The sequence below is a fragment of the Pleurodeles waltl genome, chromosome 4_1, assembly GCF_031143425.1.
Source record: "Pleurodeles waltl isolate 20211129_DDA chromosome 4_1, aPleWal1.hap1.20221129, whole genome shotgun sequence".
Classification (NCBI taxonomy): Eukaryota; Metazoa; Chordata; class Amphibia; order Caudata; family Salamandridae; genus Pleurodeles; species Pleurodeles waltl.
The window spans coordinates 357,591,737-357,614,361 of record NC_090442.1 but is presented as its reverse complement, the minus strand read 5'-3'; the positions used below and the strand labels follow the sequence as shown (position 1 = coordinate 357,614,361).

The 22,625-nt window shown below is 41.8% G+C and overlaps 1 protein-coding gene across 23 annotated transcripts in view; it reads right to left on the bottom strand.

Annotated features, from left to right (window-relative positions):
* Window positions 1–22,625, bottom strand: part of PLEKHA5 (pleckstrin homology domain containing A5) — a 991,819-nt gene that overhangs the window by 497,049 nt on the left and 472,145 nt on the right. The gene's annotated exons all lie outside the window — the stretch shown is intronic.

Sequence of the window (22,625 nt, the reverse complement as noted above, 5' to 3'; positions counted from 1 at the left end):
AGTAGGCAGTGGAACCATGGACCGCTGCCTACTCCTAAAAAAAATGGCCATTTCCAGCTTGCAAACTGGTTACTATCTCCCTTGATGTGTTGGTAAAATATTGTTTTGTGACTACATTTCAAACGCAAAACATTAATTCATACCAAATGTAATCGCTATTTGGAAAAGGCCTAAACACGACCCTTTCAAATAGCGATTCCTTATGATTTCCTAAACCCATTTAAGTACATTCAAAAACCATGTTTTCTTGTCACAAATCTGGCTATTTACCAAATTGCACGGTTTGCGAAAGAAAATGTGTTACCACATGTGGGCCTATATTTCTGGTCAGTTATAACGTTATGACTCCTCTTATCAACTTTTCCATAGGCACCAACATCTACTAATTTTAGCTATTTGAAATATAAGTTATTATTTTTATTAGCAATGACTAGTGTTTGATATCTGTATTAACTTTTGGTGAAGCTAAACTTCAAGACATTTGCATATGTACATGTTTATGAACACAATTTGTTGCAAATGTGTGTAATCCGCTAACGTTTTACATACTTCAACTTTCATTTGACTTTACAGGTTTTAGACAATAAGATGAATAATTTTGAGAGTTATGGGAGAGGAGGATAGAGTCTTGGACTGATAGATACCGCCTAATATATTTGCTTTTTACCTTTATGACATTTTCCTCGTCCACCCTAACGACCCTGACCTTTTTTGCAAAGAAACAGTGTGATGCTGTATCTGAAAACTTTTTTTTCAAAAATATACATTTATTCAAACGGTGTCAAAAATGTTCATTTTTAGTTTGAAAAATTACGAAGTTTTTTTATGTAATCAATGCGATATGAAACATGCAATAGAGAGTATATTTAATTCCCAACAGTTAATGCAAAGCTAAATTAGCCAGAGATAATATAGCTTCTCCTTTCGGTTTAGAAGAGGAATATAATGTTTAACTATAAAAATGCTGTCATTATGATTCTGAGGTACTTTGTGTTTTTATTTTTTAAAATTAAATATATTTTTATTGTTATTTATCCAACTATACAAAATCAAACATAGCACAGAAAATACAGCAACATTACAATAAAAGGGTCGCAATGTTCGTCCCCACTGAGCAGCTTTTCATTAGGGGAGACTTGGGTCTCTGACAAACTCTTTTCTCCTCAGGGATTCTCTTAAAGTTTCTTCCACATCTTTTCCATCCCCTATCGTTATACACCAAGTCCCTATAACTCGCCCAATCAGTGCTTTATATTACATTCCTCTAGATCATCCATGGCCCCCAAATCTTTTAATGCTTCTTGGGGTATCCTCTCTGCTCACGGGTGAAGTTTGCAGCTGGTTTATACCATTCTAAATTAGCACACTCCTTCCCAAATGTCAACCGGTGGTTACCCACAAACTGACCATAGCTCTGTGTATTGTCATTAATTCTATGCCAAAGTTTTAGACATAGCTCAATGGTGAATCACCGCCCCTAATTCACAATAGCAGTAGCTTTGCTCCCTTTATCTGAGTGGTTCGCATTACATATTGATACAGGTATTAACAAAGAGGTACAGTAAATAGTTTATTCTGGTTGTAGTGAAATATACTCAGTGGAATCTTTTTAGTTGCACTAATCTGAGGCAAGCTCTAACTGCTACCTTCCGGGGTTGTTGCAAAGTTTCCTCCCACTGTATCTCATACATTTCCGCAATATCGGACACCCATCTAAATCTCAATCTGGAAAGTGTACCAGGAGCATTATAATCAGTGTCTCAAATTCTCAAGAATTATTTTTAAGTAGGGCCTCTGCCAACATCCTGTGGTTCAACCAGGTACCATGTGGTATTTCAGTCTCGCTCACAGGATCCGAGCTCTGTGCATATCTAAGCTGTAACTATTCTAAACCTCTATGTACTCGCCAGATCATACTTTTCAGGCTTGAACAAATATTTTTACAATGTTTTGGCTCCATGCATCCCGAATACTGCAGATCCCTATTGTGTTCAAATGACAAAACCGTGCAATTTCCCACCCCTCAGTCTGGTAATTAACCATTCAGAGGGTTACATACATGAGGAAAATGTCTCACCTATTTTTATGTAGCTGCCTAACAGTTTGCTTGAGCAAAATCATGGACCAAGTAGACCCAGACTCCCAAAGCCTATTTATAAGTTCTAAGTGAAGGCTCAGTTTGGGTTGTAAACCTTGATTCAAGTACGACTGTTAGATGTTGCGGGGTAATATTTGTGTAACTTTGGGATTGCAATGCTAACACTGCAGACTTTGAATGTCAGTTTTTGCAACATGCTGGCCTCCCTAACAAATTCAGTAGCAATGATCGCTATGTATTACATCTTGGTGGAAATCAACTAGGCCGTATACAAATTACTTATATGGAATGCCCTCTTACCTCTCGTCACATACATTCTCAAATATTTAAAGACCCAACCGCAACTCTGAACAAGGGGGAACATGCAGACATCTGTCCCCATGCAGACAATGGTTACAACAATGATATGCCCCACATCAATATTAAACTCAAAATACTATTTGAATATCCTGAATACACGATAAACTAAATATCCTGAGGTTATCAAAGCTTTTTCAAACTAAAATTTTAATGGGACAAATTTATAGAAATTTCTTAAAGTTTTGTTAAAAGAAAAACTGCTACTTTGTAGAAATTGCAGATAGTGTTAGCTTACATGCTTCTGCAGATTGACTGATTTGCAAGGGGTATCATGTGCAAATCTTTCACTTAATCTACTGCATAATATAAGCTTCAGGAAACTAAATCTTTTGACTGAACCTGTCAAATTGTGGACAGAAAGAAAACTGTTCAAATCTAACTTTCTTCTCAGGACAGCTAAAGGTTACTCATGCATGCCCTTGAAGAGGCAACAATGTAAACAAACAACATCTTTCAGGGTTGGTTTGGGGGTGAGAGGCAGGGAATGATCACTGCTGCTACTTGGTTAAAAGTTTCTTCATGGGTGGTGCTCCAACTTGCTTTCACCGGAAGGGTTTTTCAGTAAAGCATACTTTCAAAGCAGATTTTGTTGGACCAGCCTGTTGCTCACTGCTGTCCCGCTGTCTACAATTTATTGTATCACTTCCTGAGCGTGTATCATCTTCCCTAATCCTAGCTTATACCAAGTGCCTTACGTCACTTCATTCAGCCTCCAGGAGGTAACTTGTTTTTCTCAAATTCCTACTTCACATAGGAGTGTGGAAGTCAGGAAACAGGCAATTGCTGAAAGGGATATACAGTCCTCCAAATTCTGTGGGCCCTATAGCACCAAAAGGTCTCTAAGGCTTGCTCTGACAACACACAGTACCCACTGTAGCCAATGTCCTTAAGTCCCTCGGAGGGCGTTTCCCCTTACCTCTTTCCTCTGTGCAATTGATAGTCTCCTCCTCTTCTTCGGTTGAAGAGTAAGGGGATGCACCAGACTCCGATCCTCCCATGAAGATGCCTTGAGGTCCACTCAATATCACGCAGTCATTTTTCTTGGCACCTTGTATCCTGCCAGCAGCCAAAAGGAGGGTCCTATCCCTCCACCCACAACCCTCACTTCACAGACTGTGTTGCATGATCTCCCAGCATAGTCCCAGGTGCTCTTTATGGGTCACTGCTGCTCCATCCTCTCTGTAAATGTCACCATTCTAGCATCTCTTCATAGGTTCAATTCGCATTGCTCACTGGAGGGTCTTGCGCCATCCACCGGCATCATGCTGATGGTTTGTCCTGGGTCTGATCATGTCTAGCCATGCAGTCATCATGCAAGTGCCAGGCCTCTTCACCACCAACCTTGCCACCTGTGTCGCTTTAGCGGTGGTCTGAGTCTACATCTGCCCCAGTCAGGCATGCGTATCCATTTGCGTAGGATGCTCCTAGGCTGCCCCTGTCTTCTGGTTCAACTTATTACATAATTTTACCTGCCCCTGCTTACTCCTAGTGGTGAGCTCTACATTGTGTAGACTGGAGAGACCAGCAATTTCATTTGTAGGAGTTAAATTATAGTATGCGTCTCTCTCTGACCTGGGAGCTTTGGGTTCAGGAAACATCTTGAGTGTCAAGCCATGCACCCTCGTAAATTGATTTTAAAGGAGGAGCAGGCAAGATGGCTGTGGTCTTGCAAACTGATGAACAACCACCGTTGCTCCCCGTGCCTTCTATGCAAATGAAATTTTGAGTGGTTACTAAGGGAATCGAAGAAGAGGGAAACAATAGTTTATGGATGACTTTCTATGGAGGTCAAGAAAACAAGCCAATCTTCTACCTTAATTCCAAATGCTATAGTGACATGTGTGGAACGAAAAAGAAAAGAATGAAATAAGAAAAAAGAAGAAAAGAAAAGAGAAAAGGAAGGAATGAAGGAAGGAAAGAAAATAAGGAAAGAAAGAAGTAAAGAAAGATTTTAGGAGAAATGGAATTTTTAATATGCACACAAGACTTATAATTGTCAGAATTATACTACAGGGACAAGTCTGCAGTTAGAAATGATGATTAACAATATGCCAACCTAAAGAGGTGAATTAATTATTTATTCCGGACATATCATAAGTCACAAACTAAAAAGACTGGAGAAGATGCTGCCCAAAGTACATTTGTTCAATCCACCCGACCTCTCTTCACCATTATGCGCTCTATGACTCCATTACATAGCCTCTAAAAGTGAAATGCGGTAGAGCAAAGAAGGAATATCAATGGTTCTGCTAGTCTTAAAAACTTATTGTGGAAATGTAGCTCACAAAAATACACAGAGAAACAATCAGTGTTCCTTTAGCAATATGCAGGGAAGAACTTTGCAAAATGAAAACTTGCAATGAAATGGTCTGTATAAGTTGTCTGGGTTTGATCAGAGGACAAACTATTTCCCCATGTAGTGAATATTATAATGCAGCGACAACTTCAGATGGGCATTAACGAACTTAAAATTGTGAAACTATACAACCTTTGACAAATATGAAAATCGGGACATTTTCAAAAAACATTCTTATTTCATGCAAAGCACCTTAAAAGAACCATGATGAGATATCTATTGATAGTAACTTACAGCGGATGCTGTTCACAAAAACACCTTACCTCCTGTGACCGAGTGTATAAAGAGACTGCTTACAGTCCTGGGCATAACCTATCACACCCAACGCTAAACAGAGGTTATAGGAAGCTGGTACAGAAAGCTGGAAAATATGAGATTTAAAATTATCAGCGTCCATTGGGCGTTGATAATGAAAATATGTTCGATGCTCAGAATTGAGAAAAAGATGTTCAATGTTCATAATTAAGACAGACGTATGTAAGAACACACGCATCTCGGTTTGTGACCATTTGGAGGGCGTTTGGTGATCAGCCATCATTCAAAAGTCGGTCACAAACAGTACAGCAGGACCTCTAGGCACTGAAGTCTTACAAAATTAGAAACATTGCCGGAAAGCAAACAAGCGCGCACTCGGAGGTTTCCGTCACTCACGAGACAGAAAAGTAGTCTCTTTCCGAGAAACAACAGCGGGACATTATCGAGAAAAGACGCCGCAGGGGCTGCGCACAAATCCCAAGTTAGCTGAAATAAACTAATGTATATGTAAATGAATAGAAATTGGATCTGCTTGGGCGAGGCAGGATTTACAAGGCACACAAAAAATGGTGAGGGTTAAAGTTGCACTATACATTTTTTGAAGCTATGAAAATGTATTTAATGTTAAACAAAATAAAAATCACAATGCTCACCGGTATGATGAGTAAAACAAGTAATAACGCGAACTTCTACGCTGATGTGTTCCGTGTTAAGAGGATTTGGAACCAAGCGCTTTTATCCTGGCACACGTTTCCTAGCGGTCACAAAAGTAGAGTTCTGTAACCAAGAAAAAGTTTAAATAAGATACGGCACAAGTAACAGCAGCCGAGAAGGCGGTGACGGGGAGAAGAGGAGGGACGGAACACCGGGGGTGCAGGACAGGTGGGGGGCGGACACATGGCACCAAGCTGTTTGCTGGACCGCACTGGGTTCAGAATAATAGACCGCTCTGGGTTCGAGGGCTGCAGTGGATGTGAAGGTGGAGCATCCCGGAAGGAGGCCCTTACTGGATTACCCTGAGGAGTAGGGAGCTAAGGCAAGGGTGCAGCAGGAGAGGGCATGAGTGGTGTGCGGCATTACAAGAAGCAGCGTTGGTTGAGTGGACTAGAAGGTATAGCGTAATGTGACTGGAGCCGCAAGGTAGTGTTTAAAGAGAGGGGACGCGAGATGGGTGTAGCACAGTGGGTAGACAAGATGAGTACTGTGATGGGGCGGTGTCTTATGCACCTTAAAATAATTCCTGTTTCCTGTTTTTACTTATTAAATATACCTAGTGCTTAATATGAGCAAGTGGTTTCCGGTGCTCAACCCATAAGAATAAGGGTCAGGATCTGACATACGGGGCAAGGCCAGACCGGTGTTGCATGACGCAGGTCTGGCAATTAGGATGGGGTCGAGGCCGCTCGGGGCACAGGCAGCGTCTGGAGCGTCTATGTCAGAACAGGAGTCAGGGAAGGTTGAAGTGGTACGACGGACACCGGTTCAGATACTGGAACAGATGCGTGGATACCCCTTGGAGCCGAAACCCACTAGTGCAGAACCCAAGGGGGCCCCACCTGACCCCATGGGACCCAAAGGTGCTCTAACACAGACGGGCTTGCCCAAAGATGAGGGACATGGCCTCATAAAACTCTCCAAGATAGGCAGGGGGGTCACTCTGGCTCTTGAGAACTCAAGGAGATGCAGGGCCAACCCAGATGCAGGCTCTGAGGATGGAGGCCTAGAACGCCGATGCTCATTGTCCCTCATCTTGTCGTCTGACGGACGGGGTGAAGTAGAAGAACGCTTGTTCTTCTTCAACGACTCGACTTAACCGATCATACGAGGACATGGAATTGGGCGATGATGAAGGGGCCTCCGTGACTGTTCATGGACCTTCCTCTCGATCAGAGCAGAGCACCGGGCCTCTCCCTCAAAGTCTTTGGATTCATGGCCTGGCACTCAGAACGACTTCAGGTTGTGGTCGCGCTCCACACACCACAAGCACAAAAGGTGCGGATCCGTTACTGACATCACCCAATGACAGAATACACAGGTCTTGAACAGAGTCTTACGGAAACACATCCTCGACTCACCAGGAGCGTCAACACTCAAAAAAGTTTGACAAAAAGTCAAAAAAGATCAGTCAAAAAATAATTGAGGGATAGCTCTTCTTCAGATCAGAACTAGACTGGAGCAGAAAGAAAAGATATGACCTCAGCGAGCTGAGGCGGAGCCCATATAGGACCCGCAACGTTATATCTAGTGTGCGCAATGCCGACGACGGACGAGAAGCCGGTCCACGCTACCTAACGCAAGGGTACTGCTCGAGAAAAATCTCTGGATCCAGACTGATGCCTGTGGGAAATTCTAAAGTAAGGAATCTGCAACTAGATGTCTCTATCAGATCTTAATGCATTTTTAGGTCTGGCTTGACAGTACAACTGTCACCTGACCTGAATGACACCAATAACTCAACAGTTCTTTGCTAACACACAAATACCTATCTATTCCCATGCTATTGCCTTGTAAGGCTTCACTACAACATTCCTCTAAAGCCAGACCTATCGGCTTTGCCAATGCTTGTTTTAGTCGGTTTGCATGTTTGCGACAGTCTTTGTGTGAATGCAATTGTGAACAGAAGTATTGCAGTAAGCTCCCAACACTAGGTCGATCGAAAACTAACAAAACCAAGTAAATGTACAGGTATGAAAGCGCTGAAACGGATTGGCAGGACCCAAGAGCCCCAGCAAGCCATGATGTTATGAGATGAGAGCACCAGTGCTTCCTACAATTATCAAGTTGTAATTCTTGAAAGAATTGCTTTTTGGAAAGAATTATTAAGCATCACTTGTGTTTTGATATTTTTTCATATTGAAAGGGCACTCAAGTGTGTCCACTGGTCAAAATGTGGGGTATGGATTAATGGTTATTGCGATGCACTCCTAGTGACTAGGTGATGCCTGCAATACCACATTGGAAAGATATATAATAAAGTGGCTAGCAGGATTAAGGCCTAACCAATTAATTACCTTTTCTGGTAACTAGGCTAATGTGAGAAGCTGTGCCTTTAGAGAAACTGTGGGCCCTATGTGAAGTAGGCTGCAGGTTTCAAGTTAGTTTTGCACAGTTGCACAGGTTCCTGTACAACAGAAGCTCTTATAGCTAACAACAATACCCTCATATGCATCTTAGGGAGAACCGATGCTGGTAGACTGCAAAATATGGCTTGCCAATTCGAGTGGACAGTCCTTTTCAAGATGCTAAAGCTGTGAGTCATTGATAGTTCACTTTAGGAAAACGTTTACCAAGAATTGGAAAACGTGGGGAAGAAGAATGCTCAAAGGAAACACTGGAGGAACAAATGAAACTGAAAAACCTGAGGATGTTGGTATCACTCAGATATAGTACTGAGTGACTACTGGATGTTTAAACCTTAAACAGTCAACTGTGTCATGTTCTATGTTTATTCGCATGTTCCTATATTTCTTCGTTGTTGTTGCTGTTAGCCACACTATTGCTCCTCGAAGTTATTACTTAAGATGTTACAAGGGCCAAAATATATGCATACTATTCTGACATACTAAGAAGCTGTCAGCCGCCTGGCTCGCTGTGAGCATGAGCTGTGCATAAGGACTTGTGGGGCCACTGTTTGTTTGCAGGCTGATAAGAGGGCGGAATTGCAACACAAAAGGTATCCTGCTGAACACAGCTTTAAAAACACATTTTACCTGTAGTGTGGCTCCTAGTTCCCAGAAATATTAATGCCAGTAGTACTGTTGCAGCAAAGACTTTAATGGAGCCTGGAATGTCATTGGATTGCCAGGAAGAGCTAATAATCAGTCTGGACAGTATACTTTACTGTGTAATACCATATATTCCGTGTGGAACCATATATTCTGGATTCACAAACAGAAATTATGTAGATATTCTCTAGACAAATATGCCAGAGAGGTCTGGGAACATAGTGAATGTCAAAAGTTTTGAGAACCGTTTAATGCACCAAATGTCAATTCAGGAATAGAAATGTTTTGAATTGGTGAACACAACAAAATGAAGACATTCTTTTAAAGCGACAGGTGTAGCAGTGCTGTAGGAAGGCCTTACTCAGGCAGTGTCAACTGATAAGTGAAATATGATGCTCAAGTCCTGGGAGCGCAGGTCTTGACACTCGAATGGCAGCACTTTAGTCATTTCAGATAGACGGTGATTAAAAAGTCATCACACCAGAGAAAAGCGCTGAATAATACACAATGCCAGCTAGAGATAGTGACAGAAAAAGTTGACACTTACAGCTCCCAACCACTTCAGAAATTAATTTCAGAAAATGCAACGCCTCTGAATTAAACATTGGCAAAGCACAAATACATGAAACAAAAAAAGACATGAGTGCCCTGGAGCTTCTTCAGTTTCATGTTTACGTCTAATCTACAGATTCTCTCGCATGACTGAACATAAAGCTACATATTTAGAAAGGTTCACAATAAGCCAATCTCAATAGAAAACATGCAGAGCTTTGAAAGAAAGGCGTGTAATTAAAGCACAAGAAAGAGTGGGTTAATAAAAACTAGTCCTTTTTGTTTTTTTAAACCTGGACCGCATGGATTTCTGCTGCGAGTTGGGTCTCAGACATTAAGTCGTGCTCACGTTAAGCTTCTCTTTAACAGGACTTGAGCTGTAATTTCCAGTTCCCACCTTTTAAAATAAAAGGAGATGCTCCACAGCTGGGATAAGAGGTCCTACACTGGTTACACAAACAGCTTGCAGGAAAGGCAAGACTTGTGTGGCTCATATAGCCATGTTACAGGTGGGTCCCCGAATAAAATGATTATAAACTGAGTATGCCTTCCAGTTTCATTGGGAACTTTTTTTTTTGTTGTTTTTTTACTTAAGCGCAAGACAAAGTATTTAACTACATTTACACTTCGGTTGAAAACTGCTTAAAATATGGTTTTGGATTGGCTCACCATAAAAAAGCGATTGATCTTTGAAAACTACTGCCTTTTTCTAAATTTTCAAGGGACCTGAACACACACAAAATCAAAACCTCACTCAACAACAGGTCTAATTGAAGGGAGGGGGAGGGAATTAGTCTTCTCCTAGTAGAGGAAGAAGGCAGAGTAGGAATCTGGAAAGGGTGATTAGCTGCCGCTCTCTGACAAGCATTAGTATGTATTTCTCACATGGACAATAGAAGGCAGGCAGAACTATTTTGGCACTAGTCCCGCTAGGGGTTCTCTTTGAAATCCTAGACAGAAGAAACTATTTTTGAAAGGGCAGAGTCAAGCTAATGGAATCAGTCTTCCAGGCCAATAAGTTATTCTTTCATTTTGAAAGATCCCAGAATGAAGTGCAAGGGTGGGCTAGTCAGTGGGGTGCTCCTACAATGTGGCAACTCTGGATTAGATAATGATGCCCACCCCCTAAATCTATTCACCTATACATTCAAACCCCTGGATAGGGTCAGAGACTTTGAGAAGAGCGGTACCATAGAAGAGTAAGGACAGACTCTCACCAATTAAACCCTGCCTGGATCATGGACTTGTACTTCTTCAAATGTGTTGGCCTCATTCTCCAGAGCTACTGGTACTGCCTTTTCCACTCCATCTGGGGGAACAGTAAAAGATGTACTTTCTGAGGTCCCTAAAAAAAAAAAAAGAGGTCCTCTTGTCGTAGTTTGGACCCTTGCTCTGAGCAAGACTGCTGGTTTAAGGATGACAGTACTTTTGTTTGTAGGCGACTACGCCTTTCCTACAAAAAGACGCAACTGTTGTCCCAACCTTACCGGCTCACTAGCAGCACCTCACCCGAAACAATAGTAAAAGGTGATTTAGGGCAGCCATTGCGCATGGATTTGAGAATAAGACATCTCAGGGAGTGTCGTGGTTAAACGGAGATTACCCCTTTCTCACAGATATATCATGTGTCATACAAACACAGACAATGACACAGATGCAGTAGAGTTTCAATAGTTTTTATTTAACATAACTGCAATTTGTGATAAGTTGCATGGGCTGCAATGATTAGGATAATGAATAATGCAAGAAACAGAATTGTGAAGATGAGTCATTATTACAAAGACCCCCCCACTATCTTGTAATACGTAGAAAAGACATATGAGATGTAATATGCCCTAATACCCTAATGTGAAAGGCCTAACCTCCTACCTAAAGGAGAGCTGGGTTTGTTAACCCTAATCTGCCAATGCCATGTCCATGAGAGGAGCCCCCAACCCTCGTTACCTTGGAATGAGGTCTCTATCTCAGACTCCGCAGGGACACAAAGACTGGGTCAGCGTCAAGACGATTGCAGCATCGGTATCAGCGATGGTGGCAATGCCCTCTGGTCGGAATCCCTCTGATTATCTGTCTAAAGTGTGATGTATTTATACAGATCTACAAGGACCTCTGACGTAGGTGTGTTCCTAAAACAATAGATAACAGACATGCTTGGGACAGCAATTAATATAAACAATCACTCAAAAGTATAGAGGGAAAATCCCTAAGTGTGAACACCTACTGTTTGTTTGTCTTTGGTGCTTGATCTTGATGCCTTGGCACGGTGACACTGATAATGTTACCCATAACAAGTGGCCTAACTATAAACAAGGCAGCCATCTTAGAAGAAATAAATAATTAAATGGGCTAAGACAGAGCAAGCTAAGTAGGTTAAGTGTCACTAGGTGACGGGGGCACGAGTCTGCAAACCAGAGGCTAAGCTAACTCCTGTTATCCCATTAAACGAACTAGGATTCACTACACCCTTAGACATCTGTGGACTAGTTTTGGCTGGAGGCAGACTACTATTAGACACATATGTGCTCTGCAGGTGACGAAAAGGCCTGGAGAGAGTGCATGCATGGAGTGTAGTCTGCTTGGAGGGCTGCTGGATGCTGCTGTCAGAAGATCCTGTGCCAGCAGACTATGAGCTGGAGACAGGTGCCTAAAGCAGTTTATGCAAAAACAAAAACCACCAAAGGAGAAATAATGAAACTATTAGAGGCACTAAAACTATACTACTGATTGCTGGCACATGCCACTAGGAGCCAGAAGGAACACTCCACACTCATTCTGGCCCATTATGTCCAGAGTCATTGAAATTTAAAACAGTGGTTTGGGTGCAGCACTTTGTCTACTCTGCTGCGGTGGGCAGGTGCTAAGGGACACTGCTGTGTGAAATTTCATACTGAGCCAGATTGGAAAAATAGGTTTGTGCAGCAGAAATCTCACTTCTTGCTCATTTAGGGTCACTTTAACTGTCAACATGAGCATGCTAGACTGGCACTCCATGTGTGTGTGTGTGTGTGTGTGTGTGTGTGTGTGTGTGGGGAGGTTACAAAGGGACCACTGTGCCTTTTGATTGCCCTGGCACCCTTAGGCCCACATTTCTCACAGGGGCCATTCAACACACAACAGGAAACCCCTGTCACTTTTATCAAAGGCAATGCCTGGAATTTCAAATGCATGTAACAGTGGTTCCCAACCTGTGGCCTGGGGTCCCCTGGGGGTCCGAAAAGCCACCTCAGGGGGGTCCACAACTGCTTAGAAAATTAAGTATTATCAGATTAGCTCCCCAGCTTTCAGTAATGACTCAGTGGGGAGTCCCTGGATTCCAATAATGATTTAGTGGGGGTCTCTGGGTTCCAGTATTGATAAAGTGTGGGTCCACACTTTGAGAACCACTGGCATATAACATTACATTTGGATCATTTAGGGTTTTCCAACAACATAAAGACCCTTTTTTTTTTAATTGGGGGCCCAAAACAAGACAACTGTTACCGAGTACACAATGGAAGATAAGGGGAGGATGTTCTTTTGGAATAGCTTGACGTCTCCATAGGTTTTGGGGCTGCCCCCAGTTATGCTCCTGCGGATGCCTGCCTGCCTGCCTGCCTGCCGCAGTGCCTATTGACCTCCAGCACTTTATAAATCACGAAATCGTTATGTTACTTCAATGGTTTTTAAATAAACACTTAGCGCTCCAATTTCAGCAAAAAGCCAGGCACAGTTGTGCTTCTGCAATCAAAATACGGCTAGGAAAAAAGATCTACCACCGACTGGCGCTACTGCTGCTGGGCCATCTGCTTACTTTGGCTGATATGAGCAGCAGCAGGCCACAACGAGTCCCATCTGAATTCCCTAGTGAGCCGGCAGTCGCTGAATAAGTGCATTCCCAATTTCTAAGACGCTGCATGATACTTTGAGGAATTTTCTACTGTGAGCTGGATAAAGGTTATAGCATGTTACCAGGTATTTCAAAGCTGTAACTTTTCTTTTTTGAGGGAACAGTCAGAACTTCAGCACATATCAATAAAACCAATGTTTAATGCATCTGAGTTTTAAAAGAAGACTTTTTACTTCTGAACAGATACATGCTTAATTGTATTCTCTACACTGGGGAAAACAAAACATGTCCAATAATTGGAATTTTTTCCAAGCAGGCGTAGATAAATGGCTTCAGTTTGCACCAGCCCAGAAGATCATCGTGATGATTTTAATAAAAATTAGACAATTAAAAGTTAGATGATATATGAGAGCATACACCTCCCTAAGCACTTCCTTGCCATGGTCACAACTAAGTCACTGAAGAGTCACATTTAGGAACGAATTTTTTTTAGTTTGTTCAGGCAACAATCATACCAATATACACTGTTGGTTGCCAGGAACAAATCTTAAATATATTAATGCGATACCACGTCCTCCAACAACAATGCAAACTAAGCAGTTAAATCGGAAATTCTCAAAATATATCCCAAGGGGAACTTCGTTTCCCAGGATTCAGTTTCAGACAAAGCAGTGTCATTCCTGTCATAATATTCTCAAAGTAGGCATAACGTATTGAATGAACAAGTCTTTAAATACTGTTGTCTTTCTTGCTCATACTACTGTAATAGTTTTATGTTTGTTCTGGTGGAGCAAACTGCTAATATACTATAGCACTTCCAGTGGCGCAACACACACATTCAGTAAAACAAAATATGTTCTTAGTGGCAATTTACCAATAACCCTGAACCTCTATGCAGGATTATAAAATAACCAGCTGTGCCATGCTATCCACTGAAAAGGTTGCTGCGAGCTCAAGAGAAGCTTAAGTGCCCAGAGCCATCATCCGATGGCGATATCGTGCGTTAAGATTACCAATATACATTCAGCCCAAAAAACTACTAAAACGCACAATTGTTGTTGTAAGGTAATTACTTACATTATACTGATCCATAACGCACTTTCAGTATAAACAATATTGTTAGGATTATTTTTATTATCTTTACTTTGCGTTTTTTTAAAACAGAAAACAAATAAGAAACACAAATACAAATGTTTTTTTTTTTTTTTTTTTTTTTACAAACGACTGTTGTGTTGTCTCACTCCTTTGACCAGCTTACATGACCTGATTTGCAATGCAATGCTGCCCTCTACTAGGTCCTTCCATTCAATGTGAGGAATTTCAGAAGCATACAAATTCTGGCACAGGACATGTGTAACTTTATGTACTTCCTCAGTCTTCGTAGATTCCCCCATTGTGTGTTTTGTGGCATCGATTCAGAGAACTCTATCATATCTGCCCATCTCTGCTAGTTTTCCACCACTTTTTTTTTTATCCCTCCTTGATTTATTAATGTGTATTTCCTCCAATAGTGCACACTCCATTGAGTGCCTTGCCCACAAATTCACGCTGGGTTACGTTTAACCATCCTACTAATAGCAATGTGTCTCTTTGCCAATTATAAAGCCAACTGTAAGAACTAATATTGCATTTGCTTGAGCTTTCAGGGGGGACAATAATACATAATAAGTAGTGAAGTGGAGAAACAACAATTTGTATCTCTATCGTTCTATGTAGTTGTGTGGTGACCTCTGTCCAGACGTCTGTCACCCCTATACAGGTACACAATAAAATGTATAAACCCACATCTCTACCATCCTGCATGCCTATCCAGGTAGATTCTACTTAGAATGATCGGCAAAGTGTGTGCTAAAAACTAGAAATGTATTAATTTAAACAGAGAATTAACTTACACCTTCTTCACCATGTCACATGTTACTGTCCAATCTTTAGCTATAATTTGATCACCTATATCTCCCAAGTGCTCCTTGCCTTCAATGTAGGCCTCTTTTGGTCTCATTTTAAGGTTGTGTACATTAAGCAATCATGATCATGACCTTTGCCCAACCGTAGAATACCTTCTAGTACTAGACATAGGAGGTGAATTGGGGAAATCTGTCTAGATATCTCTGACTGTACCAGATAAAACTAATTGCCATGCAGAAATTGTCCAGGAACCACTTCAAATGGGTCCTGTGCCTCCAGTATCTTTTTAATGTAACTGCAGAGTTGACATGCAACTGTAAAATGGCAAACATATCACTGGATGTTAGATTATAGGAGCTCTCTTTCCAAGAGGAAAGCTGCTGTTTGGTGGATTTCCACAAAAGGTTAGAGATGTTCTAAAGTATGTTTAATAAAAAGTGTGTATATGGAAAATGTCACTTACCCAGTGTACATCTGTTCGTGGCATGTTCTGTTGCAGATTCACATGCAGTGCATTATACTTCTGCCATCTAGTGTTGGGCTCGGAGTGTTACAAGTTGTTTTTCTTCGAAGAAGCGTTTTGGAGTCACAGGATCGAGTGACTCCTCCTCTTCGGTTCCACTGCGCATGGGCATCGACTCCATGTTAGATTGTTTTCCCGCAGAGAGTAAGGTAGGAGTTATAGAGTATGTAGGTAATAAAGAAGAGAGATGTCCATGCTAATGCAAATCTATATTATATATATATATATATATATATATATATATATATACACACACACATATCTACAAGTGTTGTTAACTTAAACGACTACAGGCTCCCGGGGAGGTGGGAGGGTGCATGTGAATCTGCAGCGGAACATGTCACGAACAGATGTACAATGGGTAAGTGACATTTTCCATTCGGTGGCATGTGTAGCTGCAGATACACATGCTGTGCATAGACTACAAAGCAGTTTGCCCTCCCATAAAAGCGTTGGTTAGTCTGTAGGAGTTGAAGTTGGTTGAAACAATGTTTTGAGGACAGCTTGACTTACTGTGGCTTGTTGTGATGCTAAAACATCTACACAGTAGTGTTTAGTGAATGTATGTGGTGTTGACCAAGTAGCTGCTTTACGTATTTCAGCCATTGGTATATTCCCTAAAAAAGCCATTGTAGCACCTTTCTTCCTTGTAGGATGTGCTTTAGGAATAACTAAGTTGTCTTTTGGCTTTAATGTAGCATGTTTGGATGCATCCTACAATCCATCTTGCTAATCCTTGTTTTGAAATGGGGTTACCTGCATGAGGCTTTTGAAAAGCTACAAACAGCTTTTTGTTTTTTCTGAATGGTTTTGTTCTGTCTATATAGTAACATTAGTGCTCTTTTAATGTCTCATGTATGTAGAGCTCTTTCTACCACAGAATCTGGTTGTGGGAAGAAGACTGGTAGTTCCACTGTTTGAGTTATATGAAAAGGTGATACTACCTTTGGAAGAAATTTGGGGTTTGTTCTTAGTACTACTTTATGTTTGTGTACTTGTATGAACGGTTCTTCAATAGTAAATGCTTGAATTTCACTGACTCTTCGCAATGACGTAATTGCGACTAGGAAGGCAAACTTCCATGTTATGAATTGCATTTGGCATCAGTGCATAGCTTCAAATGGTGGAACCATAAGTCGCGTAAGCACTATGTTTAAATTCCAAGAGGGAACTGGCGGTGTCCTGGGTGGAATAATGCGTTTTAAGCCTTCCATGAAAGCTTTAATTACAGGAACTCTAAATAAGGAGCTGTACTGTACATTTTGTAAATATGCTGAAATTGCTGTAAGATGTATTTTTATGGAAGAGAATGCTAAATTTGATTTTTGTAAATGAAGTAAATAGCATACAATATCTTGTATTGATGCTGTAAGAGGGCTAATCTGTTTAGATAGGCAGTAATAAACAAATCTTCTCAATTTGTTAGCAAAGCACTGTCTAGTAGTGTGTTTTCTTGCTTGTTTGATAACTTCCATACATTCTGATAGTAGTTTTAAATATCCAAACTCTATGACATCAGGAGCCAAATTGCTAGATTGAGTGTGTTGGGATTTGGGTGTCTGATTTGTCCTTTGTTTTGTGTCAACAGGTCTGGTCTGTTTGGGAGTTTGGAGTGTGGTACTACTGACAGGTCTAACAATGTTGTGTACCACGGTTGACGGGCCCACGTTGGTGCTATGAGTATCATATTGAGTGTGTTTTGACACAATTTGTTGACTACAAACGGAATGAGTGGGAGAGGGGGGAAAAGCGTAAGCAAATATCCCTGACCATTTGATCCATAGAGCATTGCCCTTGGATAGGGGATGTGGGTGTCTGGATGCAGAGTTTTGGCATTTTGCGTTTTTGCTTGTGGCGAACAGATCTCTGTTTGGTGTTCCCCATTCTTGAAAGTATTTTTGAAGTACTTGAGGGTGAATTTCCCACTCGTGTGTTTGTTGATGATTTCTGCTGAGAACATCTGCCTATTGGTTGTGTATCCGTGGAATGTATTGTGCTACCAGGTGAATTTGGTTGTGGATTGCCCATTTCCCAATTTTCTGGGCTAGAAGGGAGAGATGGGATGAATGTGTCCCTCCTTGTTTGTTTAGGTAATACATGGTTGTCATGTCTGTTTTGATAAGGACATTCTTCTGTGTGAGAAGAGGCTGAAAAGCTTTGAGTGCCAGGAAGACAGCTAACAACTCCAAGTGATTTATGTGTAGCTGTTTGTGTGTTTCATCCCTTTGTCCTTGAATGTTGTGATTGTTGAGGTGAGCTCCCCAACCAATCATTGCTGCATTTGTTGTAAATATGGTCTGAGGCACAGGGTCTTGAAATGGCCGCCCTTTGTTTAGATTTGTGGAATTCCACCACTGAAGGGACATGTATGTTTGGCGGTCTATCAACACTAGATCTTGAAGTTGACCATGTGCTTGTGACCATTATTGTCTAAGGCACTGTTTTAAGGGCCGCATGTTTAGTCTTGCATGTGGAACAATTGCAATACATGATGCCATCATCCCTAAAATTTTCATGACAAATCTGACAGTGCTCTGTTGATTTGTCTGTATCTGTGTGATTATGTTTTGGAATGCTTGTATTCTTTGCGTATTTGGACATGCTAGCGTTTTTTGAGTGTTTAGTATTGCACCCAGATACTGTTGTATTTGTGCAGGTTGTAGATGCGTTTTTTGGTAATTTGAGAACCCTGGCATCTGCAGTGTTTGTATAATGTAATGCGTATGGTTTTGACACTGCGTATGACTGTTTGATTTTATTAGCCAATCGTCTAGATATGGAAAGACATGTATATGTTGTCTTTTTAGGTAGGCTGCGACTACCGCTAGGCACTTTGTGAATACCCCTGGTGCTGTTGTTATTCCGAAGGGCAACACTTTGAACTGATAGCGCTTTCCTTGAATGACAAACCTGAGATATTTTCTGTGCGCCGGATGGATGGGTATATGAAAATACGCATCCTTGGAGTCTAATGTTGCCATGAAATCGTGTTTTTGGAGTAATGGGATTACATCTTGAAGAGTTACCATGTAAAAGTGTTCTGACAGGCTGTAAAGATTGAGGGTCCTGAGATCTAATATTGGTCTGAGGGTGCCATCTTTTTTGGGAATCAGGAAGTATAGAGAATAAACTCCTGTCCCTACTTGATCTTGTGGGATGGCTTCTTTGGCTTGTTTGAGTAACAGAGATTTGACTTCTTCCTGTAACATATGGATGTGTTCTGTGGATAGTTTGTGTTGTTTTGGTGGAATGTTTGGGAGAGTTTGTATCAATTCTAGGCAATAACCATTGCGGATAATTGACAGTACCCAATTGTCTGTGGTAATGTTTTGCCAATTGGTGTGGAACTGTTGCAGTCTTCAACCACAGGAGAGGTGTGGAGTGGAAGGGGATAAGCCAAGTCACTGCTTAGGGTGCTGTGGAGTTTGTTTAGAAGTTTGAAACTTCCCTCTACTTTTGGGATAATGCCCCCTATATGTGCCCCTAAAACCACCTTGTTGGTATTGTGGTTGGTAGGTTGGTATGGCCTGCGATGTGGATGCCTCTGCTGTTTGAGCTCTAAATCCACCTCTAAACTGAGGTTTCCGAAAGGACCCCCTGTATGGTGTGGTGTAAGTGCACTCGTAGCTTTTGCGGTGTCCAAATCTTTGCACAATTTCTCAATTGCAGTGTCAACTTCTGGGACGAAAAGTTGTTTTTTATTGAATGGCATATTTAACACCGCTTGCTGGATTTCAGGTTTAAAACCAGAGGACCTGAGCCATGCATGCCTCCTTATTGTCACAGCAGTGTTGACACTCCTGGAAGCTGTTTTCTGCTGCGTCTAGGGCAGACCTAATCGGATTATTGGTGATGGCTTGCCCTTCCTCCACTATTTGCTGTGGCCTTTTTTGATGTTCCTCGGGGAGATGCTGAATTATGTCTTGCATCTCATCCCAATGTGCCCTGTCATATTTAGCCAACAACGCCTGTGAGCTGGCTATTTTCCATTGATTTGCTGCCTGGGATGCAACTCTCTTCCCTGCAGCATCAGATTTCTTGCTTTTTTTGTCTGGTGGGTGTGCATCACCTGATGACTTTGAGTTTGCCCTTTTTCTGGCAGCGCTTACTACTACTGAATCTGGAGGGATTTGTTGAGTTATGTAATCAGGATCAGAGGGAGGTGGTTTATATTTTCCTCTATCCTGGGAGTAATTATCCTTGCTTTAACTGGCTCATTAAATATTTGATCAGCGTGTTTTAGCATGCTGGGGAGCATAGGGAGAGACTGGTATTTTGAATGTGTGGAGGAGAGTGCATTAAACAAAAAATCGTCCTCCAACAGTTCAGTGTGCATGGTGACCCCAGGGTATGCTGCAGCCCTAGCTAAAACCTGATTGTACACGGTACTATCCTCGGGTGGTGAAGGCTTAGAGGGATAGCAGTCCGGGTCATTGTTGGGAAAGGGATCTGGATCATAAAGATCCCATGGATCTACATTGTCCTGTTGTGAGTCAAATGAATGTGATGGTGACTGTATTGGTGTAGGATTGGTAGGAGGAAAGGTATGCAGGTGTGAAGAGTGAGGAGGAGAATGAGGAGGAGAAAATTGAGGAGGTGGTGGTCTCTCCTTTGGCTTTGGCACTCTAGCTGGAGGCTGCGTAGTGTCCAATCCCTCCTGAAAGGCTAATTTCCTCTTAGGTTTTAGAGGAGGTGCTGTTAGGATTCTGCCGGTTTCTTTGTGGATATGAATCCTAGCTTGCCTCTCATCCATTACTTCAAGTATTGGCTGTACTTGAGTCTCCTCTACAGAGGTTTTGTGGCTTTCTTTTAGTCTTTTGAAAGTCCATGTTCCTCTGTGTATCCTGCTCTTTTCGGTTCCAAAACCGGCTTTTTCGGTATTGAAAAAATTGGTGTAGTGGATGTTCTTTGCTCTGAAAGGGATTTCTGAACTTTCGACTCCAAAAAATGATGTTTAGTGGAGTCGGACACAGAGCCTTTTATTGACTCCGATGGCTTCGGAGGAGTGGCCTTTTTCGGTGCCAAACTGGCAGTTTGGTCACCGGATGTCTTTTTTCAGGCCGAGCCATGGCCTTCCGGCAGTGGCGTACACAAGGCCTTATGCTTGTGTCTTTGTGATGATACAGGGGCAGGTGTACTCACATGCTTTCCTGCCGTGACTGGTCTGTCCTTCTCAGATTCTTGGTCAGAGTCGGAACCTCGGACAGAGACCGCCTGTCTGCATCATCTCTTCCTCCTCCACGCTGAGGTGTTCGGAGCTTCTGGGCGCCATCTCGAGTCTTCGTGCCCTCCTGTCTCAAAGCGTCTATTTGGACCGGAAGGATCGACAGGCCTCACAATTTTCTTCCCAATGATCTGGGGGAAAGGCGAAGATTACAGACGAGATGCTGGTCTGTATAAGGGAATTTTGCGTGGCACTGAGGACAGACTCGGAATCGAGTCCGATCCATGAGACTTCCACGGGGTCAGCCCGACTAGGTCCGAGTTGGGCACGCGCATGCGCCCCGAAGGGCGAGTAACGTCTTCTCCGACGGTACCGATGTGTTGATGGAAGATGTAAACCAGATCGATACAATACCAATGAAAATAAGGCGTTTTCTAAGTTTTCCGAATCGACCTTTTGGAGCAAAAAGGAAACACGTCCGAACCAGATGGCGGAGAGAAAACAATCTAACGGAGTCAATGCCCATGCTTAAGGAACTGAAGAGGAAGAGTCACTCAATCCTGTGACTCCAAAACGCTTCTTTGAAGAAAAACAACTTGTAACACTCCGAGCCCAACACTAGATGGCAGAAGTATAATGCACAGCATGTGTATCTGCAGCTACACATGCCACCGAACATATATATGTATATATATATATATATATATATATATATATATATATATATATATATAGTTGCTTGTTCACTTATCGCAGTAGTGCTACTATCGGCTAGTCAGTAAACACGGATTGCTCAAATTTTGCAAGAAATTGTTGAAACGTGTTCTCTATCATGTGAGCGATGGGAGGCTGCATAAGGATAAACTTCTATAATTTATCAGATATTTACTACTGATGCGTAGAATGTTGGATTCATGCTAAAGAATGGAAACATTAGAGTGCTATTTCCAGTGAAAGAAAAGGGTATTATGAATGTTGCAGGAATCTTCAGAACTCTCCAACAAAGTAATGGTGGACATTAATTGCCTCATTAGCCAGAAGTTGTACAATATTGCTTAAAAACCATTCTTCCAGACAAAAGATGCATAGTAATTATGCATAGTTACTCCAAGAGCCAAGTAATGCCCAGGAGGATCTTCTTGGACCTGCGTGGGGCAAGTAAGGCTCTGATATGACAGGTCATTCAGTAAGAAATTTCCCCAAATAGGTTTCTGTTTGTGTCCACAAAAATTGTGTAGGCCCCTTCTTAAGTGGGGTAAATTGGTAAATCTCCATGGAATTGAAAGTGGATACATTGGGTCCGGGAAAGCCTGGCAATTTAAAAGGAGGCATTGCCCTATTTTGACTATAAAATAACCAAAACAAAGTATTACTAGTAGTCCAGCAGCAGACTGGTAAGATCAGACACAGGCAGGTCCCTTGAGTTGGGTTCTCCAGGGAAGTAGGGGGGCGTGAAGAGTGAGGAAACTATTTTCGTTTAATTGTGAGGGAAAAAAGAATAGTGTATTTGACTTCAATTCTGCTGTTCAAAGCTGCGAGAGGGAAGAGAAACACACACGCTGTTAAGACTTTAAATGTAATAAGATACATCAAATATAGCATCCTGACAAACGAGTCATAACAAACATTTAAGAATCTCTCAGTAACAATGATTAGTGTCATCCAAATCTTAGTCACATTTCATCTCGGATTTCTTAAAGAAACCTTGGGAAAAAGGCACACATTAATGTGTCTGCTCGGTGGAACACTGTTTTTGTTGTTAAACAACAAGGTGGTTTTGTACCATGCTTGTTTCCAAAGAGTACACACTCCCTATTCCATTTGTCTTCCAGTCCTGTAGCCAGACACTGAAATGTTTTGT